At 36.6% G+C, this 23,303-nt stretch overlaps 1 long non-coding RNA gene across 1 annotated transcript in view; it reads left to right on the top strand.

The window, feature by feature from the left end:
* Positions 1-17,356, top strand: part of LOC134735870 (uncharacterized) — a 69,517-nt gene extending 52,161 nt beyond the window's left edge. Inside the window, exon 3 of the long non-coding RNA XR_010119434.1 lies at positions 17,213-17,356. This is a non-coding gene — a long non-coding RNA (uncharacterized lncRNA). The remainder of the gene's footprint in view (positions 1-17,212) is intronic.
* Positions 17,357-23,303: the final 5,947 nt, after the last annotated feature.

Below are 23,303 nucleotides of genomic sequence, written 5' to 3'. Positions count from 1 at the left end.
GACAGGACAAGAGAATGGAAAGGAAAAATAAGACACATTTAGTTCTGAATTTTTGTCTGCTCTCAGGCAAAATAGGTGATGAGCATCCCCAACACCTATATCCAGGTACATGTCCCCAGACAGGAATCTCCAAACCCAAAAGTGAGATGGATCAGAGGCTAGCGTTGTTCATGATCTGTGTATTACTGTGGTCAGCTTTTGTCACTGAAATATTGTGACTTGAAATCATGGTTTTTTCCCTCCAGTATTATCTTCTCAAGTATTTTGAAGGCAACGTATATGGTTGAGACAACCCATGAGGTCCCCTGGATAGATTACTGGTAATTTTTGAAAGAGGAAATCATGAAGGAGACTTCAGTTTTTCCTTCTTTTCTCCATAGATTCCCATTTTTATTTCCTGTTTGTATTTCACAGAGCACTAAGAAGGCATCAGTGAAACGCCTAATAAATACCTAGTATTTCTCAAAATCAAAAGTTTCACAACTCAGCACTCCAGGAAGTCTGATTTCATTGCTTGTTTATATGTTTTTCTCCCTTTTACCTTAATCAAAGCTGCCTTTTGCCAAATTTAAATGAAATTTGCCCCTCATAGGATTTCAGCTTGAAACTGAATTAGGAAACCAGAAAGACTTAAAATAAGCATGTGTTTTAAATGCTACACAATGTATCTATTTTTTTAAGTGGAAGTTTCATAGTATTTAAGGCCAGGTATATAAAACAAATTGCAACACATTTCCCAAGCAACCACTTAGAGATCATACCAAATGAACTTAAAAAATATGTTTTACATTTTTAATGAGTAACACGGAATGTACTTAAATGATGCAATTTATCAGAATTTTTTTTCGGATAAACTTTCTACCAGCTTCCTGCAGTACAAAACACTTTTTATTTTCTTTTTAAAGCACCAAAGTTTATTCCCTTCCCCCGCACCTCCCTTTTTTTTTTTTAAGCTCTTTCAGGTGGTGGAAGGTCTGAGGATCATTTGCACTAATTATTTTTAGTTCTTCCTCACATAACACCTGAAGAGGACATTCTATTTATGGGAACTAAATTACTTAAAAATATTTCCAAGCTCTTTAAGCAGAGGTCAGTACACACATTAGCTGGGGGCAAAAGGAATATTCAAGTCTAGGCATCCCTTTTGAATTCGCAGCTGGGATTTATGCAGCTCCGTGCTGTTGGCCTGGTCCCCTTGGTTACCCTCCACCTTGCTCATAATATCCAGACAGCATGTCAGGGCCCATCTCATCTCCACATATCAATAGATGTTTGTGGAGGATCAGCTGTTCCCATGGTACCTGGGCTCCGGGATTTGCGTTGGAATGTGCTGTGTTTCCCAGACTCTAGGATCTCAGCAACTGCTCATATACCATCTTGAGTCTCTGCACCTACTGAGTCTTTCTAGGATTTTGTGTTGCTGCACTGACAATTTTCACACCCTTGGGTCCTAACTCCCGATTACAAGCTGTGGGGATTAAGAAATTCCTCCCTGAGACCTGGTTGCGCTTGCCTTATTTGCCCATTTGTTCTTCTCTGGGTTGACTTTTATTTTTCCTCCTCTTTAGGGTAATTTTGAAAGAAGCTCTAGTTATTATTTTCCTCATTCTAAATAATTGTGATAAAACTTTTGAAATTGCGCTACTTCTACTGGAGAAAAGATAGAACTTTATTATCTTGCAGGAAAAGACCACCTTGCATGCTTTTCATCTTATTTTCTTGACGAGGGGTTTAATATCATTTAAAAATCCCAAACTGGATAGCCATGGATCTCATGTAACAGTAAATATAGTGTAGAAATATTTTTGAATAAAATGATGGATACAAAGTAAATAATAAGACATTTGAAACAGCATTTTATTAAAATAAAAAGGCTTACCTGGAATCATTAATACACTTTTGAGATAGTTACTTATATAAGAAATATTTAACTCCTCAATTTTAAAAATATGTATGTTGTGTGATAGCTCTTTGGTTTAAGTCTGAAATGTGAATTTAAAAAAGAAGAACAAATAAAGAAGAAAGTTTGGGGGGAAAAAAAGACCTAGATTTAATATAATTAGCATGGGAATTGCTGAAAATAGAGATTCCCAGTTTAGACCCTTGGCAGAGTTAGTCTACGAGACAGGAAAGAAAAAGACAAAGATAAAATAAAACAAAAAACTGAGACGCCCAGATACATTTAAATTTTAGATAAAAATAATTTTTAAGTATATGTTCTAAATATTATGGAACATACTTGTATTTTTTTCACTGTTTATGTAGAATCCAAATTTAATTGGGTATCTTGTATTTTATCTGTCAGTTTTAATCACTAGAGACTTCAGTTCAGTCCTGGTGGGTGGGGGCCAAAACTGGTGTACTTTTTATAAGCTAAACTCTGCATGAATTCTCATAAGAAGTCAGGTTAGAAAACCACTAGCTTATTGTTTCAAAATGGAAGACACACGCATGCACGCGCACCTGTGCACACACACTCGCACACTTATAACAGACACAATGGTGATCCCAAAGTCTGTGCTCCTGGTAGATTCATTCTGCAGATGAAAAAAATATATATTATCTGAAGTAAAGAGAGGAACCAAAATTCACCTGATTTTGCCATGGGGATCCTGGTGCAGGTGGCAAAATACTCATGAATTTTCCAAATTATAGAATGTGCTACAGACTGACAGAATTATCCTCATCATCATCATCATTGTCTTGGCTGGCTACCTTAAAATTTTGTTATCAAACATGGTTGGTTACCATTGGATATTCTTGTTAACTTTTATGATTGATAGTGTGTTACCATGAGGTTATAAGCAGAACCCAACATATTATATGTAGTCAACTAGCTTTTAAAAACAGAATACAAGAGAACACACCACAATTAATTTAACCTTAACATATATTAGTTGATTTAATTGATTCACTATATATCTATTAAGTGCTTGGTATGTTGCAAAGCTGGGGATAAATTACAAATTAGATAGAGCCCCAACTCTCCAGGCACTTAATGGTTTAGAATCACAAGAGTTTCCTACAGGACTTTAAGTCTCACATGACATGTTGATTATCATAGAACTTTATATACAAAATGCCAGAGTAGCAGAATACCTGGTTTAAAGAAGCTTTCTCATTAAAATAAAAAAAAGAAGAAAAGAAAAAAAAGTCCTCTACATTTTAAAATGTAGCAGCCTTAATATAAATCTTCATAAAGGAGAAATCCTTTTATGCACTTTTGAGGCTGCATGGTTTGGGAAGAGGAAGACTACTTTAAAGTTCTTTGTAATTACTGGATTTATTTAATGAAGAACTAGTTACAGCATTTAGTACTACATGACATGTTTTTATTGGTCATTATCATATAAAACTTTTTCTAGATTCTTTTTTTCTGTTGGAGTATCCATTGTAAGCATTGTAATATGGAAGGGCTGTGCTACGTGATGTGAGTCACACTCATCGGGACAGGTGGGGGAACTGCAGGCTCCTTGGTGTAGAAGATCCACCTCAGTGTGCAGCCATTTCAGGAAGACTTTTCTGACCACCCACTTTGAGCTCTCCTTTTTTAAACATCTATACTACTTCTCACTGGACTAGCTACTTTAATGTTCCAAAGGTCTCTTATTGATGTTAAAGTCTGGTAGTTCAGAATAATATTTGGGAGTGAGGAGGAGCAAGTACCACATTATAGTCATGTTTTGAATTTCCCAGAGAGCCTGCCTCATCTAGATGTGGCTCCTGAGTCTTCTATCACCTGAGTGTTTGACCTGGATGTCACTTTGAAGATCATAACACAGAAGTAAGCCTTGTGGAAGCAAGTGCCTTTCACAGCACCATGGGTGTGCCCTGAGAAACAGAATACAAGGTAAAGCCTCAATGTGCCAGGATGAGTGAGGATTTAGGGGTAATTATTCTTTCTGGTTCACTGGAAAACATCTTTCTGAAAATTAAATCTATTACAATATGAAAGTTGCTTTGTTTAGTATTCTGGCTTGTACAAAGAAGACTAACGCGGAGCACCTGCTCTCAAAGATCAGATAATTCAGGTGAGGAGTTAAGGCAAATGTGAATGAAAATTTAACTAACAAGAGAGTTAATTAGGCAGCATGGGAAGGCGATGTCTTTTCTGAAAAAGAGATACTGAAGGTTAGCTTCCCATTTTCTACAGCAGCTTATTTCCCTGCACTGATAAATAAGAAATGGTAAATATAATTGGATCATTCTTTCAATATAGTATCTTGTGGAGTATTAGGTCAACAATATCAATAATAATAACAGCCACTTAGAGAGTGCTTAATACTTCTCAGTTTAATAATAACTTTTGTAAGTTAACAATTTAATCCTCCCAACAGTCCAGTGAGCCAGGAGCTATTACCCCCATCCTTTGGAAAAAGAGAGGTGAAATAACTTGACCAAGTTTACACAGCCATTAGGTAGCTGAGCCAAGCTGGCTCCAAAGCCCATGCTTAATAATGATTTCATTCTGCCTTCTTTGCTTCTGTGTATCAACTCTTATTGTGCCTTCTAAAAATATAAATTCCAGAAAATTTTTCCTCTTCTTTTGTCTCTTTATGCTACAGTCAATTGAAAGGAAAAACATCTGGTGAGTAGAAGGGTCTTATAAGAAACACTCTGTTTCTAGGTAATTGAAGTTTTATATCAGTGAGGCTGAGAGAGTACCTAGGCAAGGTCAGTTTATATGAGATGGAAGCAAAAGCCAAACAAACTTTAATGCCGCCTGACAGTCCATGGGCAATAGAAGAGGTTTACTGAGATATCAGAAGAAAGCACAGCTTCCTGGAGGAAAATGCACAATCTTACTAGGAAAGAGGCATTTCTCTGTGAAGACTCAAGCTGATTTCTGTGTGGAGGAATTATACTGTTAATAACAAATAGGGGAAGCAGTGAGCTGTCTCCGGCTTTGTAACATCTGTTATAACTGCACCTGCCTCAAAGATTTCCTGGTTTCTATTCCCAAGAGAAAGTCAGTCAACAGGAAATGAGGCAAGTGCACAATGACTTTACGGGAAAAGGATGGCTTTTGACTTCTCCTTGGGTTTAATTCCTGACAATATTGCCTATTCCCCTTGTTGATAGTACTTTACAAGGGAGTGGTTTGTAAAGTGAAAGATGGGAAGGAAGAAAGTCACCTATGCTTGGAAACGGTTTTTATGGAACACAGGAATGTCATAGGGCACGAGTCAATTGGGTGACATCAATACATCTGGCTGTTAGTCCTTGCTCTGACTGAATGGGTAATACACGGAAACAAAACATATTCCTACTCACCACAGCAATTCAAAGGCTCATACCTGTGTCTCCTTTCGTTCTCTAATTCAGTGATTCTTAGATTCCCAAACTTTAGAGTGAATCAGGACCACCTGGACGGCTTGTTTAAACACACATTGCAGGACCTGACGTAGTTTCTAACACAATGTGTCTGATGTGGTACCTAGGAATCTGTATTTCTGTAAGTAAGTCCCTAGGTGAGGCTGAGGCTGCTGGTCTGGGAATTACATTTGAGAATTATTGCTGTGATTGATTTAAACAGAAATCTCCCATTCTTATTATTCAGGATGATCCAGTTCCCAGGGATTTTCACCATTTCTTCCTATCAGTACGATTGAGCAGAATCTGCCCCTCACTTCTCCACCGAAGTCCCAGCAGCAGCCTCAGCATTTATCTCCAACTTGGATGAAATTAATTAAGTTATATTCAAGGGGTTCCAGAGAGAATTTGAGTGCATGTAGCCTGCCCAAGCTAGTACAATGGAGCAGGCATTTCCCCAAAGGCCTCACTATATTGGATGGACATCATGTTTTACATCAATTTTCCTGGAGTAAATCTGCTGCAGATGAAATGCTAACATTGTCCACTGTTAGTATATGAAGAAGGCTTGGGGAAGAACTTTAGCTCCCCCTTATCCTTGGTTTCGTTTCTTACACTTGCAGTTACCCGCACTCAACTGTGGTCTGAAAATATTATGACCTTTATGAAAAAGTTCACAAATAACAATTTATAAGTTTTAGATGGCGCACTCTTCTGAGTAGCATGATTCCTGCTTCTATCTCACCCCTAATGTGACTCATTCCTTTGTCCAGCATATCTGTGGGGTATATGTTCGCCACCTGTTCATCCTGAAAAACAGGGAAGACAGTCATTAAAATTTTGACTCCTGGAAAGTCGATCTTCCTGTCCCTGAGAGCACGTCTTGGTGTTTCTTTAAAATGTGGATGCTTATGGTGGCCTCTCACACCTGAGCTAAAGCTGTTTTTTACCCATCTTCAGATGCCATGCACGGAGCATTTTTATTTGCTATTGGCTTTCCTGGTTTCCTTCATCATTCTTTCCTTTCTTGGTTTTCTTTACTCCTGCCTCTCTTCTTCAGCTTCTCTCTTCTCCCACCTCTCCCTTCTTACCCTGTCCACTCTCTCCTTTCTCCAGTCTCCTTTCTCTCTAATCTTTTCCATTTTCTTTCCTTTGTCCTGTCTTTTCTCCCCTCTTGTGTCTTTCCTTTTCACCCCACCTTTCTTCTCTTCTCTCAAAACAACTTCTTTTTAAAAGACAGATTTTCAGTTCTTTTTACCCTAGTGCAAACATGTTTTAAATAGAAAATACCCGATCAGGTGTTTTCCCTGAATTCAACAGCTGTTTAAATAACACCTGCGATTGACATATATTTAAATAAATGTCTCCAGCAACCCCTAGTGGGATGGTGGGCATCAGGGAACAGATGCGGAAGGGCTTTGCAATTGTTGCGAGGCTTTCCATGTGGTTAAGTTCTTATCACCAGCAGACATCAACTCTATCAATTCAAAAGTTCTCCTGCAGCCAGGTGAGTTAAAACTTCTGTGAAATTTCTACACTGTTTCAATATATTAAAAATACTCTACCTCAGTGAGAGTGGAGGGAGGAAGTTTCAAGTGTCAGCTGGCAGACATGACTGAAATGAAGAGTGATTCTCAAACCTACTGGTATAGGACCAAGCCAGAATTTTAAGCTTAAAACACAGATTGTCGGCACCCCTCATATCTTAGGCACGTGTTTGTTTTCTCCAAAGCATTTCTTGCCATATTAATTTGAGCTTTATAAAATGAAAATCTCTCAGCGCTGAAATCAGCATTGCAGATTTTCCTATTGTTCGGGTTCTTTGCAGGAAAGGATCGGTGAAGAACCATCTCAGCTTGTCAGAAAACAATATTCCCAACTCTCCACTTCAGCTTTTTGGATTTCATCCTGTATACAAAATAACATAGTTAACATTCATTAAAAATTTCTTAAATTACAGGAGAAATATGGCTTAACACTTCTTGTCTAGCCCAAAGAAAATAATTGGTATCTGAATAAAGTCATCATTAAAAGTAATAAATGTGCAAAGCCTGGAAAAATCATTTTGAATATTTCAAAACAGGACAAAACAGGAAAATGTCTGGTTTCGCAGCATTATTTAACAAACACACATTGTCTCTTCAGGAGACCTGCACCTCCTCAATCATGAATTAAACATTGTCTTGTGATGTACCTTCTAATGATGGTATAATCCATGACTTCCAGGTGTGGTTTCAGAAAGAATTTTAAAGCAAAGCTTTGTATAGTTCTAAATGCTACACATATTAATTACTATTAATTACCAGGTTTATCTTGAGTAACAGGTGAATAAGAAAAAGCAAAGTCGCATGAGATCCTCAGACCGGTAAAACAAACCATTCCTGAAGGCAAACAAGAATGCTGCTGCTTTGATGGGCACAGGTGATCTGTTCTGTACACACTATAGGCAGCATCAGGGCACACGCTAGGTTAAATTTTGAAGTCATGGAATTGGATCATCATTTATTCCCTAGCTATCTCTTTCTATATGTTTCTGTATATGTTTCCACTTCAGATTTCTGTAGTCCTTTTTTCTTCTCTCTTTGCCTACTCACATATGTAAATTTGCTCTCATGGGTATTGGCATCTCCTACATACAAATGGAATTTCAGGTGTCAATCCCAGGAAAAGTACTATAGATATCTCACTATCCAATAACCATGGCACTTCTACTTGTCAACATCCCTGTAGAAATGGTATATCACCATCAATATTACTACAATACTCATATCTCCATTAAGGTATCCATATTCAGACCTACTGCCGTAAGTCTACAGAAGTGAGTTGTCTTTGTAAAGGACCTTGCAGCAACCTCATTTTTATTCTAACCATAGACAGCATTAGGACAAATAGCTAATGAATGTGGGGCTTAAAACCTAGATGAGGAGTTGACAGGTGCAGCAAACCACCATGGCACACATATACCTGTGTAACAAAACTACACGTTCTGCACTTGTATCCCGGAACTTAAAATAAAAAAAAAAAAAAAGAAGAAAGAAAGGAAGGAAGAAAGAAAGGAGGAAAGAAAGTCCAAATTGTGGATTTAGAAACCAGAGTAGGATAAGCCAGGAGAGAAGTTTAGTTCTGATGCAGTAAAAAACAAACTAGGAGTTAATCCTTTAAACAAGTATAAAAACAAATCACGATCAAGGAACTCTCTGGAGTATAAATTGGCATAAGAAGATACTGACGTCTGGTATTTTTATACTACCCAGAAAGCTATTATAATAATTCAAGTGAAGGGTGAATGACCACAATGTTGATTTAAAAAATAGATCTGTAGAAGATTACTGATAGAGTACACATGTGAAATCAGCTGGTCCAGTGGCCTCTGCAATTATATGGAAAGCTTTATTCATGCTATACACATCTACGTCTTCCTCCTGCCACTGAACATTTTTGATCTAGGTCAACAGTTCATGTTATACAGACAGTGACTCAGAGAAAGTACGTAAGTGTTTGCAAATCAAAATGTTGCTTATGGCCAGGCGCAGTGGCTCATGCCTGTAATTCCAGCACTTTGGGTGGCTGAGGTGGGCATATTGCTTGAGCCCAGGAGTTCAAGACCAGCCTGGGCAACATGCTGAAAGTCCATCTCTACAAAAAAATTAGCCAGGCATTTTGGCTCATGCCTGTAGTCCCAGCTACCTGGGAGACAAAAGTGGGAGGGTCAATTGAGCCCCAGAAGTTGAGGCTGCAGTAAGGGATGATAGCCACACTGCACTCCAGCCTAAGTGACAGAGTGAGACCCTACCTTAAAAAAAATAAAAATAAAATAAAAATTTGGTGAGACCCTACCTTAAAAAAATTTGTTGCCTATGAACATACTGGGAGCAGCATAAAGACACTTGCATTGAACCACCCTGGACATACCAGGATTCCTTTCTTTGGAGAGGGAGAGTGTTTTTTCTTAAAGTCATAGAATTGGGAAGTCCTTTGAATCTTCCTGTATTATTTCTAAATTGAGGTTAAATACTATCACCTCCTTCAATTTCAAATGCACCTGCATGCCACCCAAATTTGTACATTCACACCACTAAATAACTGAAGGTCTTGAACTCTGCTTATGTGTAGGAAAACATAGTTCTCCCCAGTAGCATCTCTTCCACTCTTTGAGAAAGTTGGGCTGAACATTTATGTATTATTCTTAACTGATCTGAATTGGCCTATTCCTTCCCTCTGGCTCTGTGAAAAAAGGATATTTGTTTGTATAGTTTTTGTTAGGGTCCTTTTCCATATTTCCTTGAAAATCTAGTTGGTCTTTATTATCTACATTTAGAAAATCTCAAATGCTTTTTTCAGACAGAGCCTGGCAGAGTTTTGGTCTCAAGCAAATTTCAGGTGGCTGTGGCCTAAATATTGCATCTCATCTGACTGATTTGAGTTACAAACTAAACAGACTGTAAATGGAATCTTAAAAGTCTCATTAGAATATTGTCGGGAAACCCAGATTTGTTCTACTGAGCCTGCAAAAGAACTCCTGAACTCTTCCTCAGGTATCCATCAAAATAGATTATTATTCAGTGAGGGGAGTGCAGGTATCTCTCTGAAGAGTTGCAAAGGGAGCCATTTGATCCTAACAGTAGAGGTTTATTATGCACACTTGTATTTTGTGGTTAAAATCCCATCATACTTTGATTTGCTAAACCTCCTCAGTGTTTGGCTTCCAACTTGTTTTCTCCTACATCATTGAAATCATCCCACAATCACTATTGTGAATAGTTCTACCACCCCTAAAACTGTCTTTATTCTCCGTGGTAATACCTTCCTTCCAACTCTCTTCCCAAGCTCCCTTGCAACTCCCCACTGCAAAGCAACCGGCGATCTGTTTACTGTCTCTGTACATTAGTTGGCATTTCCTAAAATGTTATATAAATGGAATTACACAGTATGCATTTTTTTAAATTTCCCCTTTTGCCTTATTAGCTCTAATTCTTTGTTTTGCTATTTTAGTGTTTGCTTTCAGGTTTATGGTAATATATCTTTACTTTCAAATCATTTTATACTACTTCACATATAGTATATGAATCTTATGATAATATACTTCAATTTTTCCCCTCCCATGCTTTATGCTATTATCATTTTACTTGTATAAATTTTATAAACCCCATATACGTACTATTTTGTTTTGTTTAGACAGTCAATATCTTGAAGGATATTTAGAGAACAAGTATTTTATATTTGCCCATGCAGTTACTATTTACAGTTTTCTTCTTCCTGTGGGGAGATTCATATTTCCATCTGGTTTTATATTTCTTCTGCCTGTAGGACTTTAACATTTTTATAGTGCAGATCATCCGCTGATGAATTGGTGTTACTGTTTTCCACCATAACTAGGACCCCTGCATTTTTCCTTTTATAAAAGGATTAGGGGGCAAACCCCTTTGAACTTCTCTGATGTGAGTTTCAGATCCAGTTGGGCTGGTCTTGGATGTCTTGTTCCCCACTTACATGCCAGTTTATATATGTATTCATGGCTTTCAGAATTTATTTACCTACTTTAATTTTCTTGACTTTTCATGTGAATTTTAAAGTCTGCTTGTTGCTGTTTACAAAATGGTTTACTTGAATTTTGGTTGGGATTATATTGATTTTCTTGAACAAATATGAGAGTACTAGCATCTTAATATTGAGTCTTCCAGTTCATGAGCAGAGTATAGCTCTTCACTTATTTAGGTTTTATGTTTTTCATCAGTGTTTTGCAGGTTTTTATTAATCGATCTTATGTATATTTAGATTTATTCCTAAGTAGTTCAGTTTTGGGTGCTATTGTAAATAGTATTATTTTATTATTTTAGTTTCAGATTCCAAATGCTAATGCTGGTATATAGTAGTAATACATTTGACTTCGGTTGGTTAGTCTTATATCCTCTAAGACTGTAAAATTCACACATTAGTTCTAGGAATATTTTGTAGAGTCTTTGAAATTCTCTATATAGATAATCATATCATCCATGAATAAGGATAGATTAATTTCTTCCTTTCCAACGTATGCCTTTTATTTTTCCTTGCCTCACTGCACTAGCTGGAACTTCCAGGTTGGTATTGAATAGGAATGGCGAGAGAAGCCATTCTTGCCTTGTTGTAGAGCTTAAGAGAAGTCAATTAGTCTTTTGCCACTAAGTATTATGTGAGCTGTAGATATTTTCATACATCTCTCTTATTAGAATATAATAATTTATTTTGAAAGCATTGTTATTGTTAATATATGTGAATGTTTCATAAACAATGTATGTTAGATTTTATTGTAGGCCTTTTCTGCATATACTAATGTATCAATTTTAATATGGTAAATTGCAATGAATTAATGGTGAATGATGAACTCGCCTTGTATTCCTGGGGTAAACTCCACTAATTGTGATTTGTTATGCTTTTCATATATTACTGAATTTTATTTGTCAATATTTGTTATGAATGTTTGTGTCTATATTCATGAGCAATAAAGGTTTATAGCAGTTTTTCCTTGTAATGCTCCGATCTGCTTTTGGAATTAGGATAATGCTGGCCTCATAGGATGATTTCAAAAGTATATCCTCTTCTTTCACTTTCTGGAAGAGGATGTGTAGATTAGTAGTATTTCTTTCTTAAATGATTGGTAAAATTTGTCAGTAAAACTACATGGACCTGGAGATTTTTGTTTGTTTGTTTTCTTTTGTGTATTTTTCTTTTGGATAAATTTGAAACTACAACTCCACCAAAGACAATATACAAATGAACAGCATGTATATGAAAAGGCACACTGCCTCACTAATTGTCCCAGTAATACAAATCAAAACCACAGTGAAAAGCTTCTGGGAAGTTCAAACTGGGTGGAGCCCACCGCAGCATGGCAAAGGAATTGTAGCCAGACTGCCTCTCTAGATTCCTGCTCTCTGGGCACTGCATCTCTGAAAGAAAGGCAGCAGCCCCAGTCAGGGGCTTTTAGATAAAACTCCCATCTCCCTGGGACAGAGCACCTGGGGGAAGGGGCAGCTGTGGGCGCAGCTTCAGTAGACGTAAACATTCCTGCCTGCCAGCTCTGAAGAGAGTGGCAGATCTCCCAGCACAGCACTCAAGCTCTGCTAAGAAACAGACTGCCTCCTCAAGTGGGTCCCTGACCCCCATGCCTCCTGACCAGGAGACACCTCGCAGCAGGGGTCGACAGACACCTCATACAGGAGAGCTCTGGCTGGCATCTGGTGGGTGCCCCTTTAGGACGAAGCTTCCAGAGGAAGGAACAGGCAGCAATGTTTGCTGTTCTGCAGCCTCTGCTGGTGATACTCAGGAAAACAGGGTCTGGAGTGGACCTCCAGCAAACTCCAGCAGACCTGCAGCAGAGGCACCTAACAAACATAAAGGAATAGCATCAACAAAAAGGATGTCTACACAGAAACCCCATCCGAAGGTCACCAACATCAAAGACCAAAAGTAGATAAATCCATGAAGATGAGGTAAAATCAGCACAAAAATGCTGAAAATTGCAAAACCCAGAATGCCTCTTCTCCTCCAAAGGATCACAACTCCTTGCCAGCAAGGGAACAAAACTGGATGGAGAATGAGTTTGATGAATTGACAGAAGTAGGCTTCAGAAGGTGGGTAATAACAAACTCCTCCGAGCTAAAGGAGAATGTTCTAACCCAAGGCAAAGAAGCTAAGAACCTTAAAAAAAGGTTAGAGGAATGGCTAACTAGAACAACCAGTTTAGAGAAGAACACAAATGACCTGATGGAGCTGAAAACACAGCACGAGAACTTCATGAAGCATACACAAGCTTCAATAGCCAAATCGATCAAGCGGAAGAAAGGATATCAAAGTTTGAATATCAACTTAATGAAATAAAGCATGAAGACAAGATTAGACAAAAAAGAATGAAAATGAATGAACAAAGCCTCCAAGAAATATGGGACTATGTGAAAAGACCAAACCTACATTTGATTGGTATACTTGAAAGTGACAGGGAGAATGGAACCAAGCAGTAAAACACTCTTCAGGATATTACCCAGAATGTCCCAAACCTAGCAAGATGGACCAACATTCAAATTCAGGAAATACAGAGAGCACCACAAAGATACTCCTCAAGAAGAGCAACCTGAAGACACATAATCATCAGATTCATCAAGGTCGAAATGAAGGGAAATATGTTAAGAGCAGCCAGAGAGAAAGGTCAGGTTACCCACAAAGGGAAGCCCATCAGAGTAACAGTGGCTCTCTCTGCAGAAACCCTACAAGTCAGAAGAGAGTGGGGGCCAATATTCAACATTCTTAAAGAAAAGAATTTTCAACTCAGAATTTCATATCTAGCCATACTAAGCTTCATAAGCAAAGGAGAAATAAAATCCTTTACAGAAAAGCAAATGCTGAGAGATTTTGTCACCACCAGACATGCCTTACAAGAGCTCCTGAAGGACACACTAATATGGAAAGGAAAAACCAGTACCAGCCACTGCAAAAACATACCAAATTGCAAAGACCCTTGACACTATAAAGAAACTGCATCAACTAACAGGCAAAATAACCAGCTAGCATCATAATGACAGGATCAAACTCACCTATAACAAAATTAACCTTAAATGTAAACAGGCTAAATGCCCCAATTAAAAGACACAGACTGCCAAATTGGATAGAGTCAAGACCCATCGGTGTGCTGTATTCAGGAGACCCATCTCACATGCAAAGACACACATAGGATCAAAATAAAGGGATAGAGGAATATTTACCAAGCAAATGGAAAGCAAAAAAAAAAAAAAAAAAAAATGCAGGGGTTGCAATCTTAATCTCTGATAAAACAGACTTTAAACCAACAAAGATCAAAAAAAAGGCAAAGAAGGGCATTACATAATGGTAAATGGATCAATGCAACAAGAAGAACTAACTATCCTAAATATATATGCCCCAATACAGGAGCACCCAGATTCATAAATCAATTTCTTAGAGACCTACAAACAGGCTTAGACTCCCACACAGTAATAGTAGGAGACTTTAACACCCTGTCAATATTAGACAGATCAATGAGATAGAAAATTAACAAGGATATTCAGGACTTGAACTCAGCTCTGGACCAAGAAGACCTTATAGACAGCTACAGAACTCTCCATCCCAAATCAACAGAAAATATATTCTTCTCAGTACCACATCACACTTATTCTAAAATTGACTACATAATTGGAAGTAAAACACTCCTCAGCAAATGCAAAAGAATGGAAATCATAAGAAACAGTCTCTCAGCCCACAGTGCAATCAAATTAGAACTCAGGATTAATAAACTCACTCAAAACTGCAAAACTACATGGACACGGAAGAACCTGCTCCTGAATGACTACTGGGTAAATAATGAAATTAAGGCAGAAATCAAGAAGTTCTTTGAAACCAGTGAGAACAAAGACACAACATGCCAGAATCTCTGGGACACATTTAAAGCAGTGTTTAGAGGGAAATTTATAGCACTAAATGCCCACAAGGGAAAGCAGGAAAGATCTAAATCAACACCCTAACATTGCAATTAAAAGAACTAGAGAAGCAAGAGCAAACAAATTCAAAAACTAGCAGAAGACAAGAAATAACTAAGATCAGAGCAGAACTGAAGGAGATAGAGACATGAAAAGTCCTTCAAAAATTCCATGAATCCAGGAGTTGATTTTTTGAAAAGATTAACAAAATAGATCGACTGCTAGCCAGGCTGGTAAAGAAGAAAAGAGAGGAATCAAATAGCTACAATAAAAATGACAAAGGGAATATCACCACTGATCCCATAGAAATACAAACTACCATTAGAGAATACTATAAACACCTCTACGCAAATAAACTAGAGAATCTAGAAGAAATGGATAAACCCAGGAGGCAAAGGTTGCAGTGAGCTGAGATCACACCACTGCACTCCAGCCTGAGTGACAGAGTGAGACTCTGTCTCAAGACAAATTAAAAAATGATGTCGAAAAGGCTTTTGATAAAATTTAACATCCCTTCAAGTTAAAAATTATCAGTATACTAGGTATTGACGGGTCATAACTAAAAATAATAATGGCGGTGTATGACAAACCCACAGCCAACATTGCACTGAATACACAAAAGCTGGAAGCATTCCTCTTGAAAACCAGCACAAGACAAGGATGCCTTCTCTTACCATTCTTATTCAACATTGTATTAGAAGTTGTGGTCAGGGCAATCAGGCAAGAGAAAGAAATGAAGTGCATACAAATAGGAAGAAAGAAAGTCAAATTATCCCTGATTGCAGAAAGACATGATTCTATATCTAGAAAAGCCCATAGTCTCCACCCAAAAGATTCTTTAGCTGATAAACAACTTCAGCAAAGTTTCAGGATACAAAATCAATATACAAAATCACTAGCATTTCTGTACACCACCAACAGCCAAGCCAAGTTCCAAATCAGGAGCACAATCCCTTTCACAATTGCCACAAAAAGAATAAAATACCTAGGAATACCACTAACCAGGGAGGTGAAAGATCCATACAAGTGAGTAGAAGTCAGAGAGGCAATAGAGCACACATCCTGCAGGTCCACATGGACTAGTGTACAGGCTTTAGGCTGTACTCCAAATGAAAGAGGAAGCCATTGCAGGATTCTGAGCCAAGGAGTGGATATTCTTCTGCTGTGTTCCTTCACCATCAACCTGTCCAGAACTAAAATAATTAATTTAACTTACTCTCTTAAATTTATTCAGGCTGCTATCATAGAACACCATAAACTTGGTGGCTTATAAGCAACGTAAATTCACTTCCTATAGTTCTGGACAGTGATAAGTCCAAGGTTAAGGTGCTGACATATTTGGTGTCTGGTGAGAGCCAACTTTCTTGATCATAGACAATGCCTTCTCACTGTATCCTCACATTACTGTATCCTCACATGGTGGAGGGTGAGGGATCTCTCTTGGGTCTCTTTTATAAGGACACTAATCCGATTCCTAAGGGAGATTCTCTCATTACCTAATCACCTCCCAAAGGCCCCAGTTCCTAATACCATCACTTTAGGGGTTAGGATTCAACATATAAATGATGGGGGGGAGGGAGTTGCAAATATTCAATCCATAACAATTATTTAATCCTCCAGTTGAGCCCTACTACCCTATGTTACTTTGTTAAAACCATTCACTACGTCTTTCAAACCAGAAATAAAATAGTTTATTTCTTGATCATGTAATAGTCCAAGGCAGGGGTTTCTTATCAGTGACTCTATTCCATACAGTGATTCAGTGACTAAGGTTATTTGCATCTGATGGTTCTGCCACTTTTTAGGGCCTCGGTACCAACAGTCATTGTACAGCCAGCAAGAAGAGAAAGAATATATACAGGAGGTTCGTTCCTCCAGAGCTGGCACACATCCCTTTTGTCGTATTCTGTTGGAGAGAACTCAGGGATATAGCTCCACTTTAGCATAAACGAGGCTGGAACAGGGAGTTTAGCCAGGAGCTCAGAGAGAAAAGACTTGGATGAAAAGCTAAGTACTCTTTGCCTTGTCAAATAATAATTAAATTAATTGATTCTGCCAACTAAATACCTCCTGAAAATATATGTTACTTTTCCTCCATCAAAACTCTGCTGATTTATTCGGGTCTCATCCTCTTTACCTGAGTTTATGGAAAAATCTCTTAACTATTGTCGAAGGTTTCAGATTTTTCCTCTTCTAATTGATCGTTATAGTGAAGTGAATATAGACGTCCCATTTCTAACATGCAAATTTGGACATTTTCGGATTTTTCCATGAACTCTCCATAATTTCTTACATTGGTACTTAAGGCTTTTCCTGATCAGCTTTAAAGACTTGTCTGATGTCAGATTCTGCTCTCCCCACCGAGGCTGTGGGTTTCCACAATGCCACGTCATCTGCTGTTTGACAAATAGTCTGTGTCCTGTCACATGCTCCAGAGGCCTAATTCATGACTGCCATTTGCTCATGGCAAATGCCAACTCTGCAAGCAACCAATCCATCTTTCGCAAGATGATCTCTAACTTACCAGAAGACCCCAGGAGATGAGTCGCATGCCTGATGCCCTACATCCACTTGGTTATGACCTAGCACACAGTAAGTGGCTCCTGCCTTCCAGTCAGCATTAGGTGTGTCAGCAAATGATATACTTTATTTTTTCTCACAAGGAAAGCCATAAAATAACAATGTCTCATTTCCTTCCTTCTTTCTCTCTGTCTTGCTTGCTTGCTTTCATCTTTCTCTCATTTTCTTTCTTTCTTTCTGCTTTCCTTCCCTTTTAATTTAGATAATGTGTTTGTTTGGACCGGAATACCTCATATTTTCAAAGTGTGGGTGGAACAAAATGACATCCAAGATTTCTCCTAGCCTCAGAAATGATAGATTCTTTAGGTCATGAACATGAGGCCTCATCTTTCATAGCACCTGGCTTGTGGTGCCTGGATTAAGTTTCTGAGGGTTATTGTTTCCTGCAGACCCATGCATATTCTTCAGAAACCACTATCTACACACATCACATTTTTTGGACACAATCTGATCAATATTACCAGGAGGTAAGGAATTTAGATGCTATTTAAACAGAATGACTTTTTAAGGTCAGAAAAAGATGTCTATTCCTATCTCATTTTCAAACATCTGAAAAATGTTTGGAAATTAAGCAGGTGGGTAACGTGAGTTTTCTTGACGATGGAATTTCCTACTCCTTTTGGCTCCAACTACCAGCAGCATTTTTGCAATTAATTTAATATTTGATGAACATGAAGGAACACACTTCTCATCTCTGCAGGAGACAAGATAATTGGGGACACATTATTCTTTTATTCTAATTTGATAATATCTTTCATGTCTGTATCAATATTTTTCTTGCAATATACTGAAGGCAGGGCATAAGTATGTACATGTGCACCTTTGTTATCTAAACCTGATGCTTCCCCAGAGTAGTTCAAAGTATATCAGTGTTTTGAACTTAATGATTATCCCATGGAGTTATAGCTATTGTCTCTAAAATTATTGTTAAATTATGTAATAAAAAGACATATTATAACAACATTGTGTGAGAACCAAGAAATTTAATTGTATCAACATAATGACTAGCACATATTAGTCCTCAATAAAAATATGTTGGGCCAAATATGTTCTTCCCTTTTATTTTTTTTTATGTGGAGCCAGATAAAATAAAGCCCATTAAAACAAGAAGGGAAATTAACAAACAAACAATAAATAAAAATTCTCCAGATAAATTTGAGAAATTTTCTTTTCCCACAGTTGTTGTAATCAGAGTTGTCTGAAATTTTAATTCTTAATTTTTCTCTATCAAAGGGAGTCTCAAGAGAAAAAAAATAAACTTTGTTGTAAAATTATGCATGATCTATATTGAATTTCCATGAGTGAGCCCTTTGACTTCACAGCATAGGGTAAACTGCCACAAATGTATGGCTTAGTTTCATTATGTTGATGTCATGCAAACATTAACTTATAAGGCACATTATTTATCCTCTCTATATATTAACTCCTTCAAATTTGCTTCTGGAGAAAGATTGCATCATAAGATTCTTTTCAGATTCTAAGTGTCATTAATATGTTCCCGAATCTTTACCTGTATATCAAACTGTGTATTTAGGATCTCCACTTGAATGTTTTGCAGGTGCATGAAAGGTAAAGATAAAACTCGATTTCTTGGTTTATTACTTCATCATCCATCTATGACAAAATGGCTTCATAAGTTAAGGAGTTTCTTACAAACAAAAAACCAAAGAACAAAGAACAAAACCAGAAAGCAAAAAAATAAACAAATAAAAATTTCAAGTTTCCTTGGCCACCACCCTCTCTCACTCTTGGATTCAATGCACGTTCTGTTAATTTCATCTACAGATTTATCTTGGAGGCACCCACGGTTTTATATTACCACCTCTATGATCCTGGACCAAGCTACCATTTTCAATTTTCTAGACTGCTGTAAAATCCCCTAACAAAATTCTCTTTTCACTGTTGTCATCTCCAATATATTCTTTAGAGAGAACATCCAAAGTAATCTTTTTAAAACCTAAAAATAATGCTGCCCATTGCTTAAAATCTGCAATGATTTTTAATCACTACAATTATAGTAACATCCAAATTTCCCACCATGCAATTCCTGCCTGCTCTGGCCTCGGCTTACTTCTCTCTAAAGCCACCACAGCTTGGCCTACTTTCCTGGCCTCACAAAGCTGAGCTCTTTCCCACTTTGCTCAGGCTGCTCTCTCTGCTTGGAACACCCTTCCTCTGACTGCTCAATGCTATCATCTTCTCAAACTCCAGCTCATTACTTTAACGGCAACTCTTTGAAAAGAGCTTCTTGAATTAACCTAACATGTTAATACTCATAAACAGCTAGTCTTTTTTCACCTTTATGTTTTTTATTCTAATACTACATAGCACTATCCACATATTACAATTTCCGTGGAAGCTTTATAATTTCATATAATTGGAAGCAGTGGTTAATTAGATAAATACGCTCTCCACAAAGCAACAACAACAACAGTTTAAAAGTAGAATTAATAAAAATGTACATGCACAAATTAACATTTTATTTTAACTTAAAACATGCAGATGTGCTTTCCTTTTCTAATCTTTTGCCCTAGAGTCAAGAGATTTTTTTAAAGTATATTGTTGAATAACTGAAGTTATTCTAGATCTTTCATGTAATAGTATAACCCGTATTGTTTTGGCCATGATTTTCAAGTTTCAATTACTTAATTTATGTCAAATGAGAAACCAAAGACACCTGTAAAGCTATAAGAATGTCCATTCTTTTTAGATTTCAATTGATTCCTTTTATTATTTGCAGATGCAATAGCACGCTTAATTCGAGTGTTTTTAAAAAATACTTTGCTTTGTTTTCCATGAATCATTTTTATGTTTTTCAAAGGTTTTACTCTTTTCTCTTTTCTCTCTGGTAGTAATCACACCAGGACTCTTTTCATCTTGTACTTTGTTGTCTCCAGTGGCAAGGTTTTGTGGTCTAGACCTAGAAAGGCTATGAACAACACTAACATTCTATTGGCTAGTCCATAGTCACATGATCACACTTAATTACTGAGAAAGCCATAAAATATGTAACTCTGTGCTCAGGAAAAAGAAAAAAATGGGTTTGATTAGCAACTAGACAGTCTTGGTAAGACTCTGTTTTTAAGTTTGATATTATGACACAACTGGGAACAGATGACTAAATTTTATAAGTAGTATTTGTTCTAGAATGTTCCATGCTCTACTCTGTCTACTCAACTTGTCCAAACCTCCTGGTAGGGATTGCTTTCAAAAGCAAACTAATAGAAAATATTACGTATACACTTATGGGGTATTTTTTATTGATATGTTATAGTTGTACATATTTTGGAAGTACATGTGATATTTTGATAGATGTATACAATCTGTATGGATCAATTCAAGGTAAGTGATAGATATTATATCTTATTAATGATGTTCCCTTTTAGAAATTAGACTTATGAAGATAGGATCAGAAAGAACCCTCTTGAAAACAAAACAAATATTTTATGTGGATCATAATATTAGTTTACATTATTAGTAAAATAATGTCATAGACACTAAAATATTAAAATAGTCTTTACTATTTACTAACCTACCAGCCTGTTCCCGTGGCTATCATTTACCTATGAGGTGTCTGCAAAACATTGATGAGATTTAATGAAATGGATGGTATTTGTGACTATATGAAGATAGTTTTGTTGGCTGGAAATAGCTTCCACACAGATGATTAAGCCTGTGTAGAACAATTTGAAGGCATTGAAAAGAAACCTCACCAAATATATTTCATTACTCATTAATCAGTCACAATTCCTAAGATCCATTACTAAACTGAGTTTGCTAGATTAATTACTATGCTAACATCTTAACTGGAAAGAGGATTAAATTAACCCATAATTTACATTGTTATTTCATCATGAATGAATGTATAAATTACTTGACTCTATGTAAATAACTAAAGGCATACAGGAGGGAACAGTTGAAATTTTAATGGCAAAGGTTGGAGAGAATAGAAAACTGTGGATATAGGTAATGCATGAGCTGGCAGATTGGTGGTAGTCCTGAAGGCATTAGGGTAGTAGAAAGCTAATGCTAACTTATAAATATAGATTCATCCCCGGACATAGATGTGTACTTCTTGCTAAGGTTCTGCTTGCTGCAAATGTTTCCCTATTGTTTCTGCTCTAAAGAGCAATTATAGCGGTCCCTTATAATATGCAATAGCTACTTCCATACAATATTCAATGATACCCTCTCCTGGCTTGAGTGACATATCAAACATTAGACGAATCACATGTCAATGAGAAATCAAGATAGATTTTTTATGTACTCCACAGGTGGCAGAGCTGCAATGAAGAGGGTGGAGAACCTGATATCAGAGTACCTGAGTGCAAATCTTAGATGTGTTACTTACTAGCAATATAAGCTTGGTAAGGTGACTACATTCTTTGAGCCTCATTTAATAAGAAACTCTCTTTTATTTAGTTAGAAGTTAAAATTAATTTAACAATTTCCTAAACTAGGAAAAAATGTATCACTTTCTTAAAAATTGAAAATGCCCATGCTCTATTATAAACCAACAATTTCACAGAATAGAGAAACCTTTGCCTGTCTGCATCAGGAGACATCATGTGTAATTTGAAGGTAGAAGCAAAAAGGTGAAAACAAATATTTATCATAGGGGAATGGATAAAAATATTGTTTGGAATATGTGTAATTAAATTTAAGAACATGTTATTAAAAATGTATACATTAGGAGTATGATGGATGATTTATACAGATGACACAATCCATATAAATATTGGACAATTCAAAAATAACATTGATTATAGCTAAATGTGTAATAAGAGACATTTAAAATAAAGGAAAAACATTTTAAACAAAAGAAATATGTTTGGAGGTTTCTATTAAACATGTACCTGTCTCATAACCCAGCAATTTTATTTCATTTCTACACAAGATAAATAAATATTTATGTTTCTGGAAAGACATGGCTAAGAGTGCTCATATTGGTCTTACATATAATGGCCAGAAACTAAAAGTAATACAAATGTTTATCAAAAGAAAAATGGCCAAGCTCACTGTGGTATATTTATATTATGAAATGCTACACAGAAATAAAGACAATTGACGATTAGTAAACAAAAACATGCTTAAATGTTAAAAGATTATATTGAGCAAAATAAGTGAGGCACAAAGGAGTATACACAATGTTATTCAAAATCCATGAAAAAGCAAAATTATTGTATGATGACAGAAGTCAGCACAGTAGTTACCTTGTGGTTCGAGTGAATATTGATTGAAAAGGTACACAAGAAAATTTTCTGGAGCAATGAAAACACATTCTTATCTAGAAAATAGTTTTATGGTTGTATACATCTGCCAAAGATAGGACTGTATGCTTAAGATCTGAGCATTTTAATGTTCATAGGTTATACTGAATGTTTGTAGAATAAAAAGATTGTATAACTTCTGTAACAAATAATGTTACCATGAAAATGCACAAAAAAACTATCCAATAAAAAATTGTAAAATCTGAATTTAACCTGAATGTTTCTCTGTATGGCACTTATTTCTAATAGATCTCCACTGCAGGGAGAATGAAAGAAGAAAACATGAACAATATTTTTATTTCCTTTTAATTCTATGAGTGCAACAAAAATTTAAATTGAAATAGCAAAGACATGAAAAATAAAAGTAATAACTTTGAGGAATTAAGAGATACCAGTGAATTTGAAGTAGGTCCTCCTATGAATACTTACCCTTGGTAAATGTGTATTTAGCACCTTGCACGTGATTCTGGAAAACATGTACACATCTGGCTTCCTGCTATTAGACATGAGTTTAAGAATTTTGACCTAGATATTTAAATAAATACACTTAAATTCAAAAGATTAATAGTCAAAGCTAAGAGTTCACATTACCCCCTTGGCTCTCTCTTCTGCTAAACTAAAGTAGAAGGTTTGACTTAGCTTTCAGAGAGAATTTTTAAAGTCTTAGATGTAATAG

The sequence above is a fragment of the Symphalangus syndactylus genome, chromosome 24 (genome assembly GCF_028878055.3).
Source record: "Symphalangus syndactylus isolate Jambi chromosome 24, NHGRI_mSymSyn1-v2.1_pri, whole genome shotgun sequence".
In the NCBI taxonomy this organism is placed as follows: domain Eukaryota; kingdom Metazoa; phylum Chordata; class Mammalia; order Primates; family Hylobatidae; genus Symphalangus; species Symphalangus syndactylus.
This window is presented reverse-complemented; position numbering and strand designations above follow the sequence as displayed.